At 38.7% G+C, this 22148-nt stretch overlaps 1 protein-coding gene and 1 long non-coding RNA gene across 2 annotated transcripts in view; one reads left to right on the top strand and one right to left on the bottom strand.

Annotated features, from left to right (window-relative positions):
• KIAA1217 (KIAA1217 ortholog) overlaps positions 1-22148 on the top strand; it is a 622979-nt gene that overhangs the window by 182953 nt on the left and 417878 nt on the right. The window contains exon 2 of the mRNA XM_073229082.1: positions 6799-6949. The gene's annotated coding sequence lies outside the window, so the exon portion shown is untranslated. The remainder of the gene's footprint in view (positions 1-6798; positions 6950-22148) is intronic.
• Positions 10284-22148, bottom strand: part of LOC140847785 (uncharacterized) — an 80170-nt gene continuing 68305 nt past the window's right edge. Inside the window, exons 2-3 of the long non-coding RNA XR_012127964.1 lie at positions 10940-11103; positions 10284-10452 (exon numbers count right to left, since the gene is read on the bottom strand). This is a non-coding gene — a long non-coding RNA (uncharacterized lncRNA). The remainder of the gene's footprint in view (positions 10453-10939; positions 11104-22148) is intronic.

The following is a 22148-nucleotide window of genomic DNA, read 5'->3' as shown; positions in this document are numbered from 1 at the left end:
AAGAAGGAGCTTCTCTATTTCCTTCTTTTGCCCACATCCTCTGAATATGTCCAGAAGCTCCCGCAACTCACCCAGCCCTTCCTGCCTATGTGTGGAGCAACATGAAATCACTTCAAAGACATTTAGAAAGCATCTCATCTTTATGTTCTTCAGAAAGCCAGGAACTGCTAACATTACATCACTGCCCTTATACTCCTTGTCTCAGGGTCATGGGAAATGTGCAGAGTTTGGGGAACATAGTGACTTTCTTATGCAGGAAGGAGAAAAATCTCTTTAGGCAAGGAGAGCCTTGGACCAGTACCTCCTGCAATGGGTTTCTCTTACTAGCCAGTGAGCATGAAAGCAGGAACCGCCCTATTTATTTAATTTTTTTTTACCATGTACCCAATGAATGGCACAGTGACCAGCACAAAGTAGCCACATAATAAATGGTTGTTGAAGGAAAGGTGGGGGGAAAAAAATCAGCTGATTCATTTGATGTGCTAATAGCCACACCAATGTGCTTACAAGTTGCATTTCCCCTGAAGATCTAAATAATAAAATAGCCATGAATAATAGTAATACCATTCAATTGTATCTCATTTACAGATAAATAAGAATTTAATACATTCAAAACTGTACTTTAATATTCACCTTTGCTGTTTTTCCTTTTTTTTTTTTAGTAAATTTTCCTATACACCTGGTACAAAAGTGAATAGAAAGGCATGAAGAAAAATGCTGGTTTAAACTTTCATTGTGGAAGCTCCAACTAATGCTAAGTCGCTCACATCACATGGGAAAATGTAATTTCAGTCAGATGGATTTTATGCTTGTTTACTCCTAAGCATCCAAAATATTTTAAAATGTAAAGGTAGAAAGAGTAGAAGCAAATGCCATTAAAACCTGCTGTTATTCCTTGGAAGCCCAGAGTGACTTGAGAATTGGAAACAGCATAGCTTAGTGGTCTAACCTCTTCAAATATAGAAGTGATTCCCAAGTCTCACCTGCAGATGATCTGTACTGGATTCTCAGCAGTTCTATTCTTTGCAAAATGCTCTTTTTTAGGAAGAAGCAACTGCATGTTTCAATACTTTCTACCAACTCACAGAAAGTTATGCCACAAAAGCAAAAAAGAACTTGGTGTGTTTCAGGAGAAGAGTTATGTCCTCTCAGATTGCCACATGTCCCCAAAAAACTGTTGTTGAAGGGAAAATAGATTATCACTTGGAAGAAAATGTACATTTAAAGCCATTTCAAAAGAAATACTTTTTTTAAAAATTACTTGGGCCCATATTCAATAAGGAGCTTTGCTAATCATTTTTCCTAATTACTTTGGATAACTTATATTTGATGAAAAAAATATATTGTGAAGACTGCAGTGAAGTGTAAGTTGCTCTCCCATGTAATTAGTTTGTTCTGGGAGCTCATTTTTACTAAGAAAATAATTTGTGGTAGGTAGTTATATGGAGAAGCTCAAGCTGGAAGGCTTCCGGATAATAGTTCCTATATGAAATTTTCTCTGCTGTGACAATTCATTTTATTACTTGGAAGTCAAACACATACTTTACATCTAATTCCAGATATACAGACTTAAAAGGCCCAGGCCCTCGACTGTCTGACAGCATTTCTGTAGAATTCTTTTCATGGAGAGACTTGAGGCTTCAGGCATCAGTGACCATGTATTTCTTTCCAAAGAACCTATTTCTGGGGCCCTGGTTCTCTTTCCTGCCTCTCTCTTTCTTCTCCCAATGCCAGTTTGATTGCATGGAAGATACAAGAACTGGAGGAGGATGGAAGGAGGGGAAAGCCATGCCCGTAACTGGAGTGACTGCCCTTTGGGGACGTTGACTGGTTTTGTACTTGGTTCCCTAAAGCCAGAAATGAAAGTGTGATGGTGAGGTGAGAGGTGTACTCTCTGCGGGAGCTCTGGATCCTATCCCCCCACCCTGCAACACGGCTCCTGCCCTGGAAATTTCTCGGAACTATTTTTAACTTTGTTCTCCATTTGGCTCTTTCTCCTTTGCCTTCAAACATGGATAAGTTCATTTGTAATTTTTTTTAAAAGGCTTAACCTTACCAAAGTCTTCAAACAAATGTTCTCTCCCTGGTGCTTTTCTTTGTGATCCATTTCCTGACTTTTATGTACTTTGTAGTCTGTCCCTATCCTGCCTGAAATATCCTTATGTCTAAAATGTTAATTCAATAAAGTTCAACTTCAGTACAGACAAGAACCCCGAGAGATGATCTGATCTCAATCCATAACTTTAGACGTCAGTGGTCATACATATTTCCCTCCAAGTTCCTATTTCTAGGACTTTGTTTCTCTCTCCTTTGTCTCTTCTTCCCAGTGCCAGTTTGGTGACATGAGAGGCGGATGGAGGGAGAGCAATGGTGTGCCCGTATCTGGAATGATTCTCCACTTTTTAGATAAAACAGAGGGACCAACAGCCAGAGGGGGCCATGTCTTTGATTACACCTTAAGCCATTTTCTCATGTTCTTCAATCTTTCAATTACGTTTGATAGGTTGCAAGGCTGGTTGGGTTTCCATGACTCTGTTCTGGATTTAATTTTGAACAATAGGTGAGAATTAGTTGAAAAGCTGGACACTTAGAAAAGGTTACAATGATCCTATGGATCAGTAAAGAACTATCATGAGCAGAGGATCTTTTATGACCAAAAACACAAGCATGATTCTAATAGAGAAAAATTACTGACTTAAAAACAATTCAGAGCTGAGTGCAAGTTTGCGATTCAGTATTTGATTAGGGTTTTTTATTCAAACTTTGGAAATGTTTCCAAGAGAAAAAGGAGGCATTGACTAAATTACAATATAACAATTTAGATATGCCTAAAATATGCAAAGTTGAATCTCTCTCATTGGGATAGTTTTACATTCACATTTCTGAGAATAATTCTGTCACTAAAATGGGCATATGTAATTTTTTCCTATTTTTTTCTACTTCTTCTGGCCAGTAGTATTAAATAATTGATCAGAAAACTGCATTGCATCTTAAAGTGAGGATACAAATAAAGTAGACTCCACCGTTGCATGTGTATTTGGTGGTGTTCGCTTGTTTAGTCTGTAAGTTGACTTGAATAAGAACATTGATAAGAACAACAAGAAGGCTGTGATTTGCTCAGACAAGAGTTCTTGATTGCAAGAAAGAGGCTAGCCTGGGCTGGGAGACTGAGAGTTCAGAGACTCTGAGCCGCTGAGGCCTGGCTTGGGCCAGGGCAGGACCAGCAGTGCTCTGGCAACAAATGAGCAGAACAAAGTGACCGGGACAAGGCCACTGCCATCCCGTGCCACTGCCACTACATCTCAACACCTCATTGTCTTCGAGTCATTCCCTTGGGATTTAGAGAGGAGCCAAAGTCACCTGCCTGGACCCTGGCTGCCAGGACTGCTGAAAAGCATGGGGGGAAAGGAGAGGAAAAGATCTGAGAAAGATCTGACCCTTGGAGCTTCTTTAGACTGGAGGATGAGGGGACAGGTTCTCGAGGCTGCGTAGTAGAAAGAATTTCCCACCAATACAAAGAATTTCCCACCATTATAGAGGGAAAATGTATGAGAAAACTCTTAATAAAAATTCCATGGTCCCTCTGCTGATTTATTAAGATTACTATAAAGCTCATAACATTGTTGTAAGCATGGTTAATAGGTTGTAAGATTTTCTAGCACTGTATACTTTTTAAATACAATTCAGTGAAAATATACCTTTATACAGTTAGCATCAGACATTGAAGGACACAATTTACATGTGGTGAAGTATGATTTCATTTCTTCAGCTTCAGATATTGCCCCTGCTTCTCATTAAACCAGCAAAGACTAGCAAAGGGTTTAAATGCTTTATTTAATAGGAACTAAACTAACAAACCCTCCAAACTTTATACTCTTCAAATGAGTATCGTCAACTATTTCACATTTAGGAGAAATCTCATCTTAACATTCTTGTATTCTATCTTGTTGTGCAGCCAGCTTGGATTTCTCAACTGAGGAAATTTGACTGGTAGCCAGTGGACTAGAGGGAGAAATTCTGTTCCAAAAATAGGCGAGTTTCACAATAGCTTTTCTCATAAGGATGGTGCTGGCACAGGAAAACACTCCAGTGATTAACACATTACTCTGGATTACAGGATGTTTTTCATAATTCTGCTGCTAATAGTAATTTTCAATGGTAAAAAATACAAATTCATTCATTCAGACTCATTGGTTTTCATATTCCTTTTATCTCAAAGTCTTTAAATTTTGGAATAATTTGGAGTTCAGCTGGCTTGAAATTAACATTGACTAAGTAAACTCTCTCTTCCAAAATCTTAAAAACTGAGTAGCAATATTCAAATATATTTCAGGGGCCTTCTCATTTTATTCAAAAATGAGCTTTTCAAGTAACACTGAGTGCCTTCAGTGCAGTCATTTAATTTTTAATGACCAAATGATTGCAAATGTTCTTGTGAATTAATTTTAACAAAATCCATTAAGGATTTCCACTGGCCCATTTTTAATAGTGTAACTGAAATTGCTCCATTTGTACAAAAGTAATAAAACCATGTTTATTTGAAAATATGTATGTAAAATACAGTTTTAATTAGTCTCAATTCACCAGATTTGAGAACTTTTGTATGAAGATATCCAAACAATGGGTTATTATTATTTTTATTATTGTTACCTCCCTATAATACCTAGTGATGAGCAAATAATTTCAGTTTTCTTGTCCTATTGCAGTATCTTCTCTGTTTACACATGATTTGCTTGCCTTCTAATATATGACTTTTTATATCCCCTTCTCTCTCACATGAACAATAGATAAGATAGTGAAATGGTAGCCACTGGGGCAAAAGTCTTGGGAAAGAGGAGCAGAGAAGACTAATACAAAGGTTTGAAACAGGGATAGAATTGGGCAAATCCTGAGGGAAGGAAGGGCTGTGAGCTTTGGAATTTGGGGTGATTGGGAAGCTGGGGTGGTGTTGTGGCCACCTAGAATGGAGTGGTTGGATAAAAGCAGTCAAGGAAAAGGGAGAGATGGTGAGAACAGCCAGGAACTTTTGTCCCAAACAGTCAACTTAGTTACCCAGAATTGCCAAATATTACAAATACAGAAACAAAGTGTTGGATGAGAATGTGGGCTATGGAGTTAGGCTTAGGTGGGCTTGAGATCAGGCTCTGCCATTTATGAATGATTTTGGGCTCTTTATTTAACCTCTTTGGGCTCCCAGCATGCTCTTCTGTAAAACAGGCTGATAAGGCCTCACTCACAGAGTTGTCATGATAATCACATGAGCTAATTATGTGGGAGCAATGCATGGCTCTCAGTGCAAACTAGATATTGTCTTTATTATAATAAAGCAACCAATTAGCCATATTGAGAATGTTTTATTTAATAAGATAGCCATTCCTCGGCTTGGTCCGTGGTTTACATAAGTGGAAGGATGTCAGACTTTGACGTCAGACTAACCTGGATTCCCATCCTGGGTCTGCAGCTTGCTAGGGGTATAAATGTTTAATTTTGAGATTCTCTTTTCTGACATACAATGGAGGATCCATTCTACCTGTCTTAGAGGTTGTTATTAGAATTAAAAGTGATATTAATGAACTTTGTAGGATGCCTTACTAAAGTGCCAGCTTGGCATAGTGATTTTCCATATTCAGTATTTCATAATTTTTGTCATTCAGTGGCTAGTGGAACTTGGTGTGGTGAGTTTGGAGGAAATGTTATCACAAATATTAAACAGAAGAATCCAGAGTGAGCAAGAATGAGCATAAAGCATAAAGTCTCAGAATGAAGTGGTAGTAGAAGCCTCACTGACACAGCATTCAGCTTAGCTGAGCTGTGGGGACAAATCTCCACTGTAATAGCATTCATAACTAAAAGGACTCAGCACAAGAAGCCATCTAACTTGTGTGGAACACTGTATAAAAGTTCAATAACAAGGCTATTTTAGGGTTAACACTCCATATGTTTGCAACACATTTTAATTGTATTCAGTTACTTTTCTTCATAGTTTCAGCCATGATTTTCTTTCCACTTGGAAATCTGTTTCTCTGGATCTTCAGACGGGTTGATGTAGAACAATTTTTGTTTGGGGAAATGTTCTAAGGGGATGCACTATTCTGTGTGCACTCAATTCATGGACATCAACTAAGTTCAGCACAGCTTCCAGCAGCATAGAAATCTGCTGACTGTAGGGGAAGATTGCAATGTTGAGTTTAATTTTCTGGGGCTCCTGGAATCTTGCTCTGCAGAAGAGGTGCCTCTTGGCCTCATTCATAATTTCATAATGTACATGTTGGACAACTGTTATTCTTCAGTGGCCCAACCTTCCTGCACCCATCTTCAATCCCACGGTCATCACCCATTCAGCACAGCTAATGGAATCCAGGCATCTCTGTGCAGCAGGCTCTTCAAATGATGCAGCAATCACAGCTGCCTGGCCACTCCCTGACAAAGAGGGCAGAGCAGCAGATTGGAGATGGTGCAGCCTTTCACTCAGCCACTCTGATGCTCGACTGGCCTCTCCTGATTTCATTCCACCCCAAACTACAAAGTTTGCTCTCATTTTCATTGTTGTCCTGGTTTAACATGTTTACCTGCCTTTGTCATGTCCCACTAATGTTCTATGCAAAACTGGAAGTTACAACCTCTGACTTTGAGTATCTTGCACACAGGCATATGTGTCACTCCAAGGCATTCCATGCTGCACATCATATATGGATTTTACTCTTTGTTCTTCCTCCTTTTTTAATCAGCATGAATTTCTGATTACTGAGTTAGTGATTACTTGGTAGAAACAATGACATTATTATTTGTATTTTTTAGATGGAGAGACTGAGGTCTTAAATTTGTACCAGTTGCACAGTTACGCTGTATCCCAGAGACCCAGCTGGAGCCCCCATCCAGAGACCCTGGGTGTTGCCACAAAAGACCACACGACTTACCTGTAGAGGACTCCTCTTCATTTTCTTTTTAGGTAAGGTCTATCTTTTTATTAAATCATAAAGTGAGTGTTTATCATCTTGACAGTGAACAAATTATGAGTTGAAAACCTATTGATAAACTTTGACTTCTGTTAGTTCCTGAACCCAGTGGAACAGAATGTCTGCACTGAGCCATGCAATCTTCTCCCAATGTGTTTTTGCCCTGATATGCCACTGGTTGATGTTTTTTAGCCTATTCCTTCTTTGAGCTTTGGGAAGTGCCATCAACATATGTGTTACTTTTTGAGCCTTGTTTTATATTCACTTATATGCCTGTCATTGTGTTCAGACTGGGTGGAGGCCATCATGATGACTAAGGAATATGAGGATGTTCAAAAACATACCCTTTTGGCAAATAATAGGTGGGCCTATGCAGGGAACTGATAACTTTGTGTGTATGGAATGCATAGAATGCATCAAAAATAAGAGTCCCTTTTAACCTATCCACTAATGTGACTTTGATCAAAGCCCTCATCGTTCTATACCATGCTATTAAATTTTGATATTTGATCCACAGATAGATAGGAAAGAGACTAGATAGATTCTGTCCCAAGCACAGTCTTTATCTACTTGGATTTTGCTTTAGTGACCAGTGTGAATCAGTACTCAGCCACATGGCAGAGCACCTGAGAACATCCGGATCCAAGAGTCAGTGGCAAGGGGTCATAGAACTTAGCTTTCAACAACTTCAGAATGGGGAATTCAGGGCTTCCAGGTTTGCACCAGCTCTGATGCAGGAAGTTTAGTGAATGACACAAGAGTCAGACTTGCAAAATAGCTCCTGCCTTCCAGGCACCAAAGTAGGTATTTCTTCTCTTTCTGTCAAGTGAGCACTTGTGGAACACCGGCAGATGAAAGAGGGCATGTGGATGCTGGCTTTTGTGCAGCTAGAGAGCTCATTAGCAGGTCCTGTTTACTCTTAGCCAGAAGCTGAATTGGTCTCAGAAAGGGAGTTCAGGATTCCTCTTACTCCTGGTGATTTACTCTGATTTTCCGTTGTAGGCATATGGATTCAATTTTCTACTGTCTCTGTAAATACTGTTGTGTCTGTCTCTCTGCCAAACCAGCTACCTTTCTCACCCCAGAGAGAAGCCAGAGATCAGACATTCCTTATACCAGAGCCCCATGCGACACCACAAGGGGAGGGAGCCTACTTGGCTCTCAAAATGATGTGTGTATTTGAATCTTAAAAGAGCCAGGCTACACTTACAGTCAGTGGGCTCCCATAAATAACCTGTGTTCCTCTCTCTTTGTGTGGTTTGGACTGGAATGCTTTTCTCTTTAGAGTTGTACAAGCAGCCAGAGATCAAAGAGTCAACCATTTATGGATGTGCAGTTCATTACAAAGTCATCATGCTCAGCAGGAGGACTCCGGAGAACGCACTAACAATTTTCTCCCATTATTATTTTGTTGCATGGATTGGGGTTGGAGGGTGGTTGGAGGGTGCTAAAAGAACTTGCAACTACTTTACATAACTTAAAAAAAAAATGAAAATTCACCTTCAAAGGAGGGTTAAAACTTAACTGGCATCTTTTTAGGGTACAGAATGTGGTAGGAGGGAAGAGGAAGTAATGAAATTGATCCATTACCACATGAAATGTGGTTCCAGAAAGAATAATAGAAGGCAGAACAATATCCTGTGTAACTGGCTTACCCTTGGCTAAGCAGTATGGAGAACCTTTGATAAGCAGAGCAGAACTATACAGGGACTTTTTTTAAAGCCCAAACTAGATAATGTATTTGAAAAACCATCTTTGAACTAGTTTGCTAGAACATAAAGAATAAATGTGTTGTAAAATGTAATATTGGTTATGTTAACAATTGCAGGATTGTGAATAATCACAATGATACAACACAATAACTACGATTTATTCAATGTCAGCTGTGGATGGCGTGCTGTAGAGTGTATACAGTATCTTTTAATCCTCCCAACGGTGCACAGGAAGGTGTTACCCCCATTTACACACAGGGAAATGGGATCCCACAAAGTTTAAGTGAGTTACTCGAGGTCATGCAGTTACAAAGTGGTGTGCCCAGGATTTGAGCTGAGCTCTGGAAGGAAGCAGAAACTCAGTGTGTCTGGCTTTTAACTCCTCCTCTGGCCTGTGCTGCAAGACTTGTTGGACCTCTTGATTTCTGAGCTTGGGAGCTTTGCTCACAGTGAGCTACCTCCATCTGTGACAGCAGCAGTTTCAGGTCCGGGTAGATTATCTTCAGGTCCTGCTTCTTTGTGTTCCCATTTCCTTACCCACTCAGGCCTCCTCTGGCTTCTAGGACTGCCACTGGCCACTTGCCTTCTGCTGGGAGGGATCCTTACAATGTGTGATGAAGAAGGAGCTTAAAGGAAATCAATCATCAGTCTGTTATCCTTTTCAGGGGGAATAAAGGGCCCTTTTTGGACTTCTTTTGTATACAATCTGTACCATACTTTCTTTGAAAGAAAACTCAAGACACTGAGTGAGTCTGTCTGCATGGGCCCCTTGCCAGCGTGTCATCCATAGGCAGACTTGACCACTGACCACTGACACTGACACTGCGTACAACTTACTGCACCAGTCATTGCACTTGATCTGGTCTTTGCTGCATGGATGTTAAGGACCATATCTCTTGTAAAATAACTCCTATCACATGCCTGATCACTTACAGTGATAGCTGAAGAACACTTCCTCAAAAGCATTATCTTAGCAGGAACCATGTTCTAGTTGCCCATACTTTATGTCACTTTAATTTTAATCAAAGCTGAACATGTGAGAGATACAAACTTCCCATTATAAAATAAATTCATTATAGGGATAAAAGTACAACATAGGGAATACAGTCAATAATACCATAATATCTCTATATGATGACAGATGGTAAGTATGTTTATTGTGATGAGTATTCAGTAATGTATGTAATTGTCAAATCACTATGTTGTATACCTGAAGCCAATAAAAGATTGCATATCAACTATGCTTCACTAAAAAAAAAAAGCTGCATTATGTGAGTCTTAAAAACCAGAAAAAAAAAAAAGACATGTGGCATATAGTACAAAGAATGCAATGATTAGAATCAAGGAACTCTTGGTGGCTATTTCTTTGCAGGGGGGCTTTGTCCTTATCACTGATAAAACCTGTATCACAGAGATGGCCTGAGATCAAATAGTGAAAATGACTGGAAAACTCCAATGCTCTGCAGATATCCCCTTCTTTCTGTTCTTCTCAGGGATACTACCTTTCGTCCAACCCATGCTGCTTAAGAAAGTAGTTTTAAAAGGTCAGAAATAGAAGCAAATAATCGACAAATTATTTTTTACCAATTTAATGGGAAAGCAGTTGAAAGCATCATGGAAATCCTGTGGCTCATCCCCCCTCCAAGTTTTCTTGAAAGATTTCACACATGCAGTGTAAGAAATTGTGAGTCAGCCTTCTCCAATCCTGACTTTAAGAGTTGCAGAAATCATCTGCCAGGCAGCACATATGTTCTTAGTTCCATGAGAGGAAGAAAACACATTTGCTGAAAAGAAATGGAAACTTTAAAACCAGTTGAGTTGTACTAAAGACACTTTGCATTTTGCTAACTTTTTTTCCCCTCTGGTGCTTGGCTGCTTTTCTGGCCCTGGACAGGTTCTCCTGCTCCTGAGGCCATCTGTTGCCCCAAGCACTTCCTCCCTGGGATATGGGCTCCAGCTGGCCATGGAGGGGAGGCCCAGGAAGTGCAGAATGACCAAAGGTGAGATTATGATGCAGGAATAATAAATCAACGATGACCACCTCTTGAATGCAAGGCACTCAAAGGCTGTAAATCCATTCTTTTATTAAGATCTTATAACAATTCAGTGTGATAATCAAATTCAGTAATAAACTCCAGCTCAGAGCAAAGGGGATATGACCTTAGCAGGCTAAGTCAGCTGGCCAAGGTGACCCACACAGCTAGTGAGCCAGGCAGAGGTGACTAGTAAAGCCTCTAGGTATATAAAGCATTACAAATGTATTAGCATTACCTGTGGTACCTTTAGATGTTGGAAAGTTATTTTCTTCGGGGCAGTTGTCTTCAACAAAGCCTACACATGAGCCCCCTCATATCCTAAAGCGCAGGCTTCTGGCAAGTACCACGGCCTCTGTGTTCACCTTGTGGAAACCAGATTCCAACAAGTTGCTGGTTTTTCTTGAAACAGAAGAAATCAATTAAACGTAAAATATGACTCTTAACTTAGTGCTCTCCTTAAGAAATTAAACTCATTTCATAATGCTTCACCCTTCCTCGCCTCTCACTAAAGCAGTTCTGTTCCAAATAATAGGTATTTCATTGTTTTTGTGGATTGTCGGCTAGTGTGTTTTTATGCATTAAATCGTGTAAGTAAAAATTGATGTGATAGAAGGACCATAGCCATTACAGCCACAGAACAAAGACTTTTCTAAACCCGTGTTTCTCCCATAGCCTTCAGGCCAATGTTGCCTGTGGGTTCCCTTTGCCTGAGTATCCAATGGCATGAGTCTAAGTTCAGAAAGAATTGACAGTGACATTTCATTTGACCAAAAAATAAAGTTAAGAAAAAAGAAACATAATTTTTACATTTAACAAAACCCAAAGGTAACTTGAAAAACACTTTGAAAATGTGTTTCCATTCTGCGATCTGAAGCAGACCTGAAGTGTTTCTGCAGACAGGTGGTGCCAGTGGCAGATCTGTTTGAGTCCCTGTGAAAAGGATCACACTGACTTTCTGAGAATATTTCAGGATTCATCATCACAAAGAACTTTGAAACATAGTTTTAAGCTCCCGTTGAAAGAGGTCCCTATGTGAATCCTAAAGAGAAAACCAAGCCAGGTAAACCCAGGATCTTGGCTCTATGTCAAACCTCACAATTAGGGAACCCAGGGAATACCTCTTGAAGTCCTCTACTGCAGACTTCTCTATCCCCATCCTCACCACCACCACCGACCCCATGGCTTCCTTGATCCTGCTAAAACTCAGCTGAGAAGGAAAAACCCTGTGACTGCTGTTTTGCATAAAACTATTCAGCACGATGAAGAGAAAGCTGTAAAAAGGGAATTCCTCAGTCAGAGAAAACCAGGCTTTTGATGATAAGCTAGTAGTCTCTTCCCTCAGGATTAGTGGGAAGATTCTCCCTCAGGCCTTTGAATAAGTGAGTGGATGTTGCTGTTTCTGCGCCAGCCATAAACCTTCCAAACACTCATATAAACTGTTACCTTTCTGTTGAGACTGGGGAAGCTATAAGATGGAGGAACTATTTAAAGGATAACCCCTAAGCTCCACCTCTTACATAACTATGATATGAGTAATACATAAATCTTTATTGTTTTAAGCTACTGAGATTTGGAGGTTACTTGGTTAGCAGTTAGTTCTAATTGCCCAATGAATGAAACATAAATGAATGCAGACCAGCAGAATCACTGCACAGTCCTTTACAGGAAAAGTCTCAGAAGACTCTGGCAAGTGTCTGCATTGCCTTGAAAACCTCCTTCGGCCTCACTGTTTCCTATCTTTTGTTGGTTCAAAGGATTTTCAAGAGTGACATGATTGAATGTATGACAGTCAAAAGAAAATGACACTTGGTTTAGGACAATTTTGGTAATTATACACTATCCTGTTTTAGGATTAACATTAGCTATAACAATAATATTATAATAGCTAATACTTGTTGAGAAATTGACATTAATTTTTGTTCCATGAATCTTACATGCCTTATTTTGTTAAATATTCAAAAAAAATTAAGATGGGTATGACTGTTGCTCTCTAGCAGCAGTTCAATGTGGTTTGAACACTGCCTTAGAAACCTCTTATTCTGAAAATGATTTTCCAGTTCCTAGAAAAAAATAGTACATTTTTCATGGGTGAAGATGCAGCTTGGCCATATTTTGTCAGCACTGATTTTTCCTAAAGTTCTGAAAATCTTTCATGAAATACTAAAAATACTTTTCCATCAGATCTGAGATTTCTGACTGAACCTCATGAGTTAGATACTGTATAGATCTAATATACCGTTAAATGGCAAAATGGTATAATTTATCATGTCCACATGGAATTATGGGAAACTCTCTCTACTGTGTTGGGTTCCTGTATATATTTTCTCATTTCTTTACATAACAGACTAATGACAGAGGCACTCTATTTTCAGTCTTTTGTTTTCAACAAGCAAATGCATGTAAACAAGCAATTATTTTTGAAGTAGTGTACTTTCTCCTTCACTGTTTAAAGCAATGATTTGTTTATTTCAAACTGTAAACTCTGTTTTCTGCCCATAAAACAAATTACCTGTTGCATAAATACAAGAACACATAGTTTCTCTAAGGTAGCTAATAAAAATCTCTTTCTAATCATAAAGTGTTAAATAGGATATTAAATTCCATTAACTTAAGTACATGCAAGGGCCCCTGGCTTAAGAGAAATTCTCTACAGATGCTGTTTATCCAAAATCAAAATTGTCTTTTCTGGGTAGCCATGAAACAAAGAGTCATGACCTTATATGAGGCAGGAAAACAAATAAGCAGAGCTCAGTTTACATAAAAACAATATTATTTAGATTGCAGAATGTGTTGGTATCTCATCTATTGCCTCTCAAAAAAATATAACGTGATGTTTCATGCACATTAATTTTCCTGTTCTAAACTTGAGCAGGGGGAGTATGCTGCATACTCTCAGGGACACGTGCCACAGTTAACTTGCATTATCTTGGGTACTGACTTTCAGTTCCACTGTGAATACACCCATTTTTTCCCTCTACTTTCAGATTTCTCTCTTCAGCTTCTTCTTTACCCCCATCTCCCTTCCCTTACAGCAACCCTTGAGCTATGGCCACATTGCCCTTCTCTCACTGCGTTCCACTACCAGCTTCTCTTCTTTTGCCTTATGTGTAAACTGTAAACCTCACTGGATTCTCATCCTATCTCTATAACTCCTGAACTTGTCTAAAACCTGGTCCCAAGCATAGCAGGACATTTCTGAGTCACATTTGAGACCCTAAGCAGGGATGATCTACACACAACAGAGCCACTCAAGCAAGCAGATGGCACAGAGGTTTCAGTGAAATACAGCCAGTTCTCATTATTTGCAGTAGCTATATTCCATAATATCCACGTAAACACTGAATTAGCACTGAACCATTGCTCCTAGCGGAAACATAGGGTGAGGATTATGAAAGCCTCCGATCACAACATTTTTGCCAACCGATCAGCACATAACCCTGTCTTATGTGGGTTTCTGTTTAAGGACATCTTATTTAATCTATATTGTGGATTCATTAACGTGGAGCTCACAGCCAGGGTGCTATATAACTCATGCCTGAAGAAAGCTTATTTAACACACGTATTTTCTCTGTAAGGCACATCACTGCCTTCTTGTTTGGGAACATTAGACAGAACTTATGCTCTATGCCTGGGGGCCGTTTTCAAGAGTGAAACCACCAACAAACAGCACAAAAATGTGAAAAATGTGGTCCTAAACAGACTGTGAAAAGGATACTGGTATTACAGTATGAGCTGAAACAAGGAGGCAGAGCATTGCCTCATTTGACCTCAGCCAGAACATGCACTTGGGACTGCTCAAGATTTTTGCCACCCTGTGCTTGTCTGTGCATGACTATGAAAGCACTTAAGGATTGATTTGGGGATTACAAATACATTATAATGAGTTGGTGAACTTGAAAATACTGAAAATATGAATAACCACTGCATTTAAATTATGAAAATGTTATGGATTAGAATGTTATTAGTGACCCCCAAAGAAGTTCTATTTTTAAATGATAGATTTTCTCCTGATGGAGGCACATGAAAACCAGTGACAGCTTAATCCAGCCAAGGTTTGAATTTTTGTTAAAACGATGTTTAAAAATTCTTCAGTTCTCTTGTCTCCAAAGTGTTGTTCATCATAATGGGCATTATGTATGAGTTCCTTATATATTTTGGATATTAAACCCTTATTAAATATGTGCTTTGCAAATATTTTCTCCCATGCAGAAAGCTGCCTTTTCATTTTGTTCGTGGTTACCTCTTATTGTGCAGAAACTTTTTATTTTGATAGAGTCCCATTTGTTTATTTTTGTTTTTGTTGCCTTTGCTTTTAATGTCAAATCCAAAAAATCATCACTAAGACCTATGTCAAGTTGCTTGCCCCTGATTTTCTTCTAGGAGCTTCATGGTTGTAGGTCTTACATTCAAGTCTTTAATCCATTTGGGTTTAATTCTGTGTATGGTGTAAGATAGAGGTCCAAGTTTCATTCTTTTGCATGTGGCTGTCCCATTTTCCCTATATCATTTATTGAAGAGACTGTCTTTTCCCTATTATATATTCTTACCTCTTCTGTCAAGAATTAACTGACCATATATGCATGGGTATATTTCTGGGGTCTCAATTCTGTTCCATTGGTTGATGTGTCTATTTTTATGCCAATACCATACTGTTTGGATTATTATAGCTTTATAATATAGTCTGAACTCAGGAAGTGTGGTGCCTCCAACTTTGTTCTTCTTTCTCAAGATTGCTTTGGCTATTTGGGGTCTTCTGTGGTTCCATACAAACTTTAGGATTCCTTTTCTATTTCTGTGGAAAAATGCCATTGGAATTTTGATAAAGATAGTATTGAATCTATTGATTAATTTGGGTTGTATGAACATTTTAACAATATTAATTCTTCCAGTCCATGAGCACTGAATATCTTTCCACTTATTTGTGTCTTCTTCAATTTCTTCAACCAATGTCTTTTTGCTTTCAGTATGTACATCTTTTACCTCCTTGGTTAAATTTATTCCTCAATATTTTATTGTTTTGATGCTATTATAAATGGGATTTTTAAAAAATTTCTTTCTGATAAGTCATTGTATATAGAAATGCCACTGATTTTTGTACATTGATTTTGTACCTGCAACTTTATTGAATACAATGATTAGCTCTAACAGTTTTTTGGTGGACTCTTTAGGTTTTCTGTCTATAATCTAATGTCATCTGAAATAGAAACAGTTTTACCCCTTCCTTTCCAATCGAGATGCCTTTTATTTCTTTTTCTTGTCTGATTGTGGCTAGGACTTCCAATACCATGTTGAATAAAAGTGGCAAGAATGAGCATCCTTGCCTTGTTCCTGATCCTAGGGGAAAAGCTTTCAGCTTTTCACCACTGAATATGATGTTAGCTGTGGGCTTATAATATATAACTTTGTTATGTTGAGGTATGTTCCCTCTTAACCACTTTGTTGACAGTTTTTATCAAAAACGGATGTTGAATTTTGTCAGATGTTTTTTCTAGAACTATTGAGATGATCATATGATTTTTAACTTTCATTTTGTTAATGTGATGTATCACAATGATTGTTTTGCAGATATTGAACCATCTTTGCATCACTGGAAAGAATTCCACTTGATCATAGTATATAATCCATGTGATGTGTTGTTGAATTTTGTTTGCTAGTATTTTTTTTTTTTTTTTTTTTACAGAGGATTTTTTTTTTTTTTTTTTTGAGAGGGCATCTCTCATATTTATTGATCAAATGGTTGTTAACAACAATAAAATTCAGTATAGGGGGGTCAATGCTCAATGTACAATTATTAATCCATCTCAAGCCTAATTCTCATCAGTCTCCAATCTTCTGAAGCATAACGAACAAGTTCTTACATGGTGAACGAATTCTTACAGAGTGAATAAATTCTTACATGGTGAACAGTACAAGGGCATTCATCACAGAAACTTTCGGTTTTGATCATGCAATATGACCTATAAACCATCAGGTCAAATATGAATATTCATTTGATTTTTGTACTTGATTTATATGTTGATCCCACATTTCTCCTATTATTATTATTATTTTTATTTTTAATAAAATGCTGAAGTGGTAGGTAGATGCAAGATAAAGGTAGAAAACATAGTTTAGTGCTGTAAGAAGGCAAATGTAGATGATCAGATGATCAGGTGTGTGCCTATGGACTAAGTATTAATCCAGGCTAGACAAGGGCATCAAGACATCCACGGATGCAGAAGATTTCTCTCAAAGCAGGGGGGGTGAGGTTCTGAGCCTCACCTCTGTTGATCCCCAAATTCTCACCTGATGGCCCCCCTGCGACTGTGCCTGTCTTAGGTTGTTCCTCCCTTGAGGAATCTTACCCGTCTCTGGCTAACCAGTCATCTTCCGGGGCCATACAGGGAAATGTAAAGTTGGTAAGTGAGAGAGAAGCCATATTGTTTGCAAAGGTTAGCTTTTTACTTCTTTGCAGATTTATGCCCTGTGGCTTCTATGCCCAGCACTTGTCTCGAGGTATCTTTACCACCTGGAGGAATTATGATACTCGGTAAATTCGATATGAGGCACGAATTCTATTTCAGGTTTGTAATTAGGAAGGAAGAAGAAAAGCTATAGATGTAGCATATGAAGGAAACTTGGGAGGATTGATTATTTCTTTGACATATCTTCTTGTATAGTACCTTAAGTATGTATAGGTTTTAAACTACTAACTAATTTGCACACACATATTAACATAATAGGAATACGGTGACATAAACAAAGCAAATCTATAATTACCAGCCATCTCCAGTGAAGCCAAGAAAACCATTTAGGCACCCTAGGCATTTGTGAAAATTTATCTATGATATGATGGATATTTTCCAACTGTACTTGAACCATCAGACAAATTAAAGCAGCCCATTTCTGGGATCTGTTCACATCCCATATGTTCTTTTAACCATAGATAGTCTATAGTCATGAGATTTTGGGGTGCTACAACTTGCACCCCTCCCAACTCCTGGTTGAGTTCCAACAGTACAGATCCAGTCAAATTCGTTGTCTCACTGTATGCACATGCCAGCCTAGACATCTCCCTCCTCATTCCTATGGCAAGTCCAGGAGACGGTGGGCTGGATGCAGCCACAACCGCAGCATCGTCCGGATCCCTGTGGAGGCTTTTTGATGATCATCCCCCGGCACGAGTCCTCCAGAGAGTGCTGATGCCGGAAGCTCCTCCTCATATCGTATCTTAGTTCATTTTCTGGGTATCCAAGCTAGGCCTTGATCTTCTGCGTAGAAACAAACAGACCCTTTGCCCACACTTTGACATGCCCTCTATACCACTGTGCAGAACTCATTGGAGGTCAGCACACAGTAACTGCTTTTTTTTTTTTTTTTTTAATTAAGAGAAAGGAATATTATCAGAAAAGAGTACCTCCATAGCTGATCATCTGACACCCTTTAAGTGATCAACATTAAGGATATTTAAAGCATGCGTTGATCTTTGATTTACCAATAGTTTTATCCTGTTAAGGAGTAATCCCCCTTTTCTTTCTTTCTTTCTTTTTTTTTTTTAAATTTTTAATCTACACTTACCTGAAGAATACTATGTTTACTATGCTCTCCCCTATATCAGGTCCCCCCTAACAACCACATTACGGTTACTGTCCATCAGCTTAGCAAAATGTGGTAGAGTCACTACTTGTCCTCTCTGTGTTGTGCAGCCCACCCTCCCCTTTCTCCCTCCCCCCCATGCATGCTAATCTTAATACCCCCCTTCTTCTTCCCCCCCCTTATCCCTCCCTGCCCACCCATCCTCTCCAGTTCCTTTCCCTTTGGTACCTGTTAGTCCATTTTTGGGTTCTGTAATTCTGCTGCTGTTTTGTTCCTTCAGTTTTTCCTTTGTTCCTATACTCCTCAGATGAGTGAAATCATTTGGTATTTCTCTTTCTCCGCTTGGCTTATTTCACTGAGCATAATACTCTCCAGCTCCATCCATGTTGCTGCAAATGGTTGGATTTTTCCACTTCTTATGGCTGAGTAGTATTCCATTGTGTATATGTACCACATCTTCTTTATCCATTCATCTACAGATGGACATTTAGGTTGCTTCCAATTCTTGGCTATTGTAAATAGTGCTGCGATAAACATAGGAGTGCATCTGTCTTTCTCAAACTTGATTGCTGCGTTCTTAGGGTAAATTCCTAGGAGTGGAATTCCTGGGTCAAATGGTAGGTCTGTTTTGAGCATTTTGATGCACCTCCATACTGCTTTCCACAATGGTTGAACTAATTTACATTCCCACCAGCAGTGTAGGAGGGTTCCCCTTTCTCCACAGCCTCGCCAACATTTGTTGTTGTTTGTCTTTTGGATGGCAGCTATCCTTACTGGTGTGAGGTGATACCTCATTGTAGTTTTAATTTGCATTTCTCTGATAATTAGCGATGTGGAGCATCTTTTCATGTGTCTCTTGGCCATCTGTATTTCTTTTTTGGAGAACTGTCTGTTCAGTTCCTCTGCCCATTTTTTAATTGGGTTATTTGTTTTTTGTTTGTTGAGGCGTGTGAGCTCTTTATATATTCTGGACGTCAAGCCTTTATCAGATCTGTCATTTTCAAATATATTCTCCCATACTGTAGGGTTCCTTTTTGTTCTATTGATGGTGTCTTTCGCTGTACAGAAGCTTTTCAGCTTAATGTAGTCCCACTTGCTCATTTTTGCTGTTGTTTTCCTTGCCCGGGGAGATATGTTCAAGAAGAGATCACTCATGTTTATGTCTAAGAGGTTTTTGCCTATGTTTTTTTCCAAGAGTTTAATGGTTTCGTGACTTACATTCAGGTCTTTGATCCATTTTGAGTTTACCTTTGTATATGGGGTTAGACAATGGTCCAGTTTCATTCTCCTACATGTAGCTGTCCAGTTTTGCCAGCACCATCTGTTGAAGAGACTGTCATTTTGCCATTGTATGTCCATGGCTCCTTTATCAAATATTAATTGACCATATATGTTTGGGTTAATTTCTGGGGTCTCTAATCTGTTCCACTGGTCTGTGGCTCTGTTCTTGTGCCAGTACCAAATTGTCTTGATTATTATGGCTTTGTAGTAGAGCTTGAAGTTGGGGAGTGAGATCCCCCCTACTTTATTCTTCTTTTTCAGGATTGCTTTGGCTATTCGGGGTCTTTGGTGTTTCCATATGAATTTTTGAATTATTTGTTCCAATTCATTGAAGAATGTTGCTGGTAATTTGAGAGGGATTGCATCAAATTTGTATATTGCTTTCGGCAGGATGGCCATTTTGACGATATTAATTCTTCCTAGCCATGAGCATGGGATGAGTTTCCATTTATTAGTGTCCCCTTTAATTTCTGTTAAGAGTGACGTGTAGTTTTCAGGGTATGGGTCTTTCACTTCTTTGGTTAGGTTTATTCCTAGGTATTTTATTCTTTTTGTTGCAATTGTTAATGGAATTCTTCTCCTGATTTCTCTTTCTATTGGTTCATTGTTAGTGTATAGGAAAGCCACAGATTTCTGTGTGTTAATTTTGTGTCCTGCAACTTTGCTGTATTCCGATATCAGTTCTAGTAGTTTTGGAGCAGAGTCTTTAGGGTTTTTTATGTACAGTATCTTATCATCTGCAAATAGTGACAGTTTAACTTTTTCTTTACCAATCTGGATTCCTTGTATTTCTTTGTTTTGTCTGATTGCCGTGGCTAGGACCTCCAGTACTATGTTAAATAACAGTGGGGAGAGTGGGCATCCCTGTCTGGTTCCCGATCTCAGTGGAAATGCTTTCAGCTTCTCGCTGTTCAGTATAATGCTGGCTGTGGGTTTATCATATATGGCCTTTATTATGTTGAGGTACTTGCCCTCTATTCCCATTTTGCTGAGAGTTTTTATCATGAATGGATGTTGAATTTTGTCAAATGCTTTTTCAGCATCTATGGAGATGATCATGTGGTTTTTGTCTTTCTTTTTGTTGATGTGGTGGATGATGTTGATGGATTTTCGAATGTTGTACCATCCTTGCATCCCTGGGATGAACCCCACTTGGTCATGGTGTATGATCCTTTTGATATACTGTTGAATTCTGTTTGCTAATATTTTATTGAGTATTTTTGCATCTACATTCATCAGGGATATTGGTCTGTAATTTTCTTTTTTGGTGGGGTCTTTTCCTGGTTTTGGTATTAGGGTGATGTTGGCTTCATAGAATGAGTTTGGGAGTATTCCCTCTTCTTCTATTTTGTGGAACACTTTAAGGAGAATGGGTATTATGTCTTCTCTGTGTGTCTGATAAAATTCCGAGGTAAATCCGTCCGGCCCCGGGGTTTTGTTCTTGGGTAGTTTTTTGATTACTGTTTCAATTTCTTTGCTTGTAATTGGTTTGTTTAACTTTTGTGTTTCTTCCTTGGTCAGTCTTGGGAGGTTGTATTTTTCTAGGAAGTTGTCCATTTCTTCTAGGTTTTCCAGCTTGTTGGCATATAGGTTTTCATAGTAGTCTTTAATAATTCTTTGTATTTCTGTGGAGTCTGTCGTGATTTTTCCATTCTCATTTCTGATTATGTTGATTTGTGTTGACTCTCTTTTTCTCTTAATAAGTTGGGCTAGAGGCTTATCTATTTTGTTTATTTTCTCAAAGAACCAGCTCTTGGTTTCGTTGATTTTTGCTATTGTTTTATTCTTCTCAATTTTGTTTATTTCTTCTCTGATCTTTATTATGTCCCTCCTTCTGCTGACTTTAGGCCTCATTTGTTCTTCTTTTTCCAGTTTTAATAGTTGTGATGTTAGACTATTCATTTGGGATTGTTCTTCCTTCTTCAAGTGTGCCTGGATTGCTATATACTTTCCTCTTAAGACTGCTTTCGCTGCATCCCACAGAAGTTGGGGCTTAGTGTTGTTGTTGTCATTTGTTTCTATATATTCCTTGATCTCTATTTTGATTTGTTCATTGATCCATTGATTATTTAGTAGCATGTTGTTAAGCCTACATGTGTTTGTGAGCCTTTTTGTTTTCTTTGTAGAATTTATTTCTACTTTCATACCTTTGTGGTCTGAAAAATTGGTTGGTAGAATTTCAATATTGTGGAATTTACTGAGGCTCTTTTTGTTAGCTAGTATGTGGTCTATTCTGGAGAATGTTCCATGTGCACTTGAGAAGAATGTATATCCTGTTGCTTTTGGATGTAAAGTTCTATAGATGTCTATTAGGTCCATCTGTTCTAGTGTGTTGTTCAGTGCCTGTGTGTCTTTACTTATTTTCTGCCCGGTGGATCTATCCTTTGGGGTGAGTGGTGTGTTGAAGTCTCCTACAATGAATGCATTGCAGTCTATTTCCCTCTTTAGTTCTGTTAGTATTTGCTTCACATATGCTGGTGCTCCTGTATTGGGTGCATATATATTTAGAATGGTTATATCCTCTTGTTGGACTAAGCCCTTTATCATTATGTAGTGGCCTTCTTTATCTCTTGTTACTTTCTTTGTTT

The sequence above is a fragment of the Manis javanica genome, chromosome 2 (genome assembly GCF_040802235.1).
Source record: "Manis javanica isolate MJ-LG chromosome 2, MJ_LKY, whole genome shotgun sequence".
Taxonomy (NCBI): Eukaryota; Metazoa; Chordata; class Mammalia; order Pholidota; family Manidae; genus Manis; species Manis javanica.
This window is presented reverse-complemented; position numbering and strand designations above follow the sequence as displayed.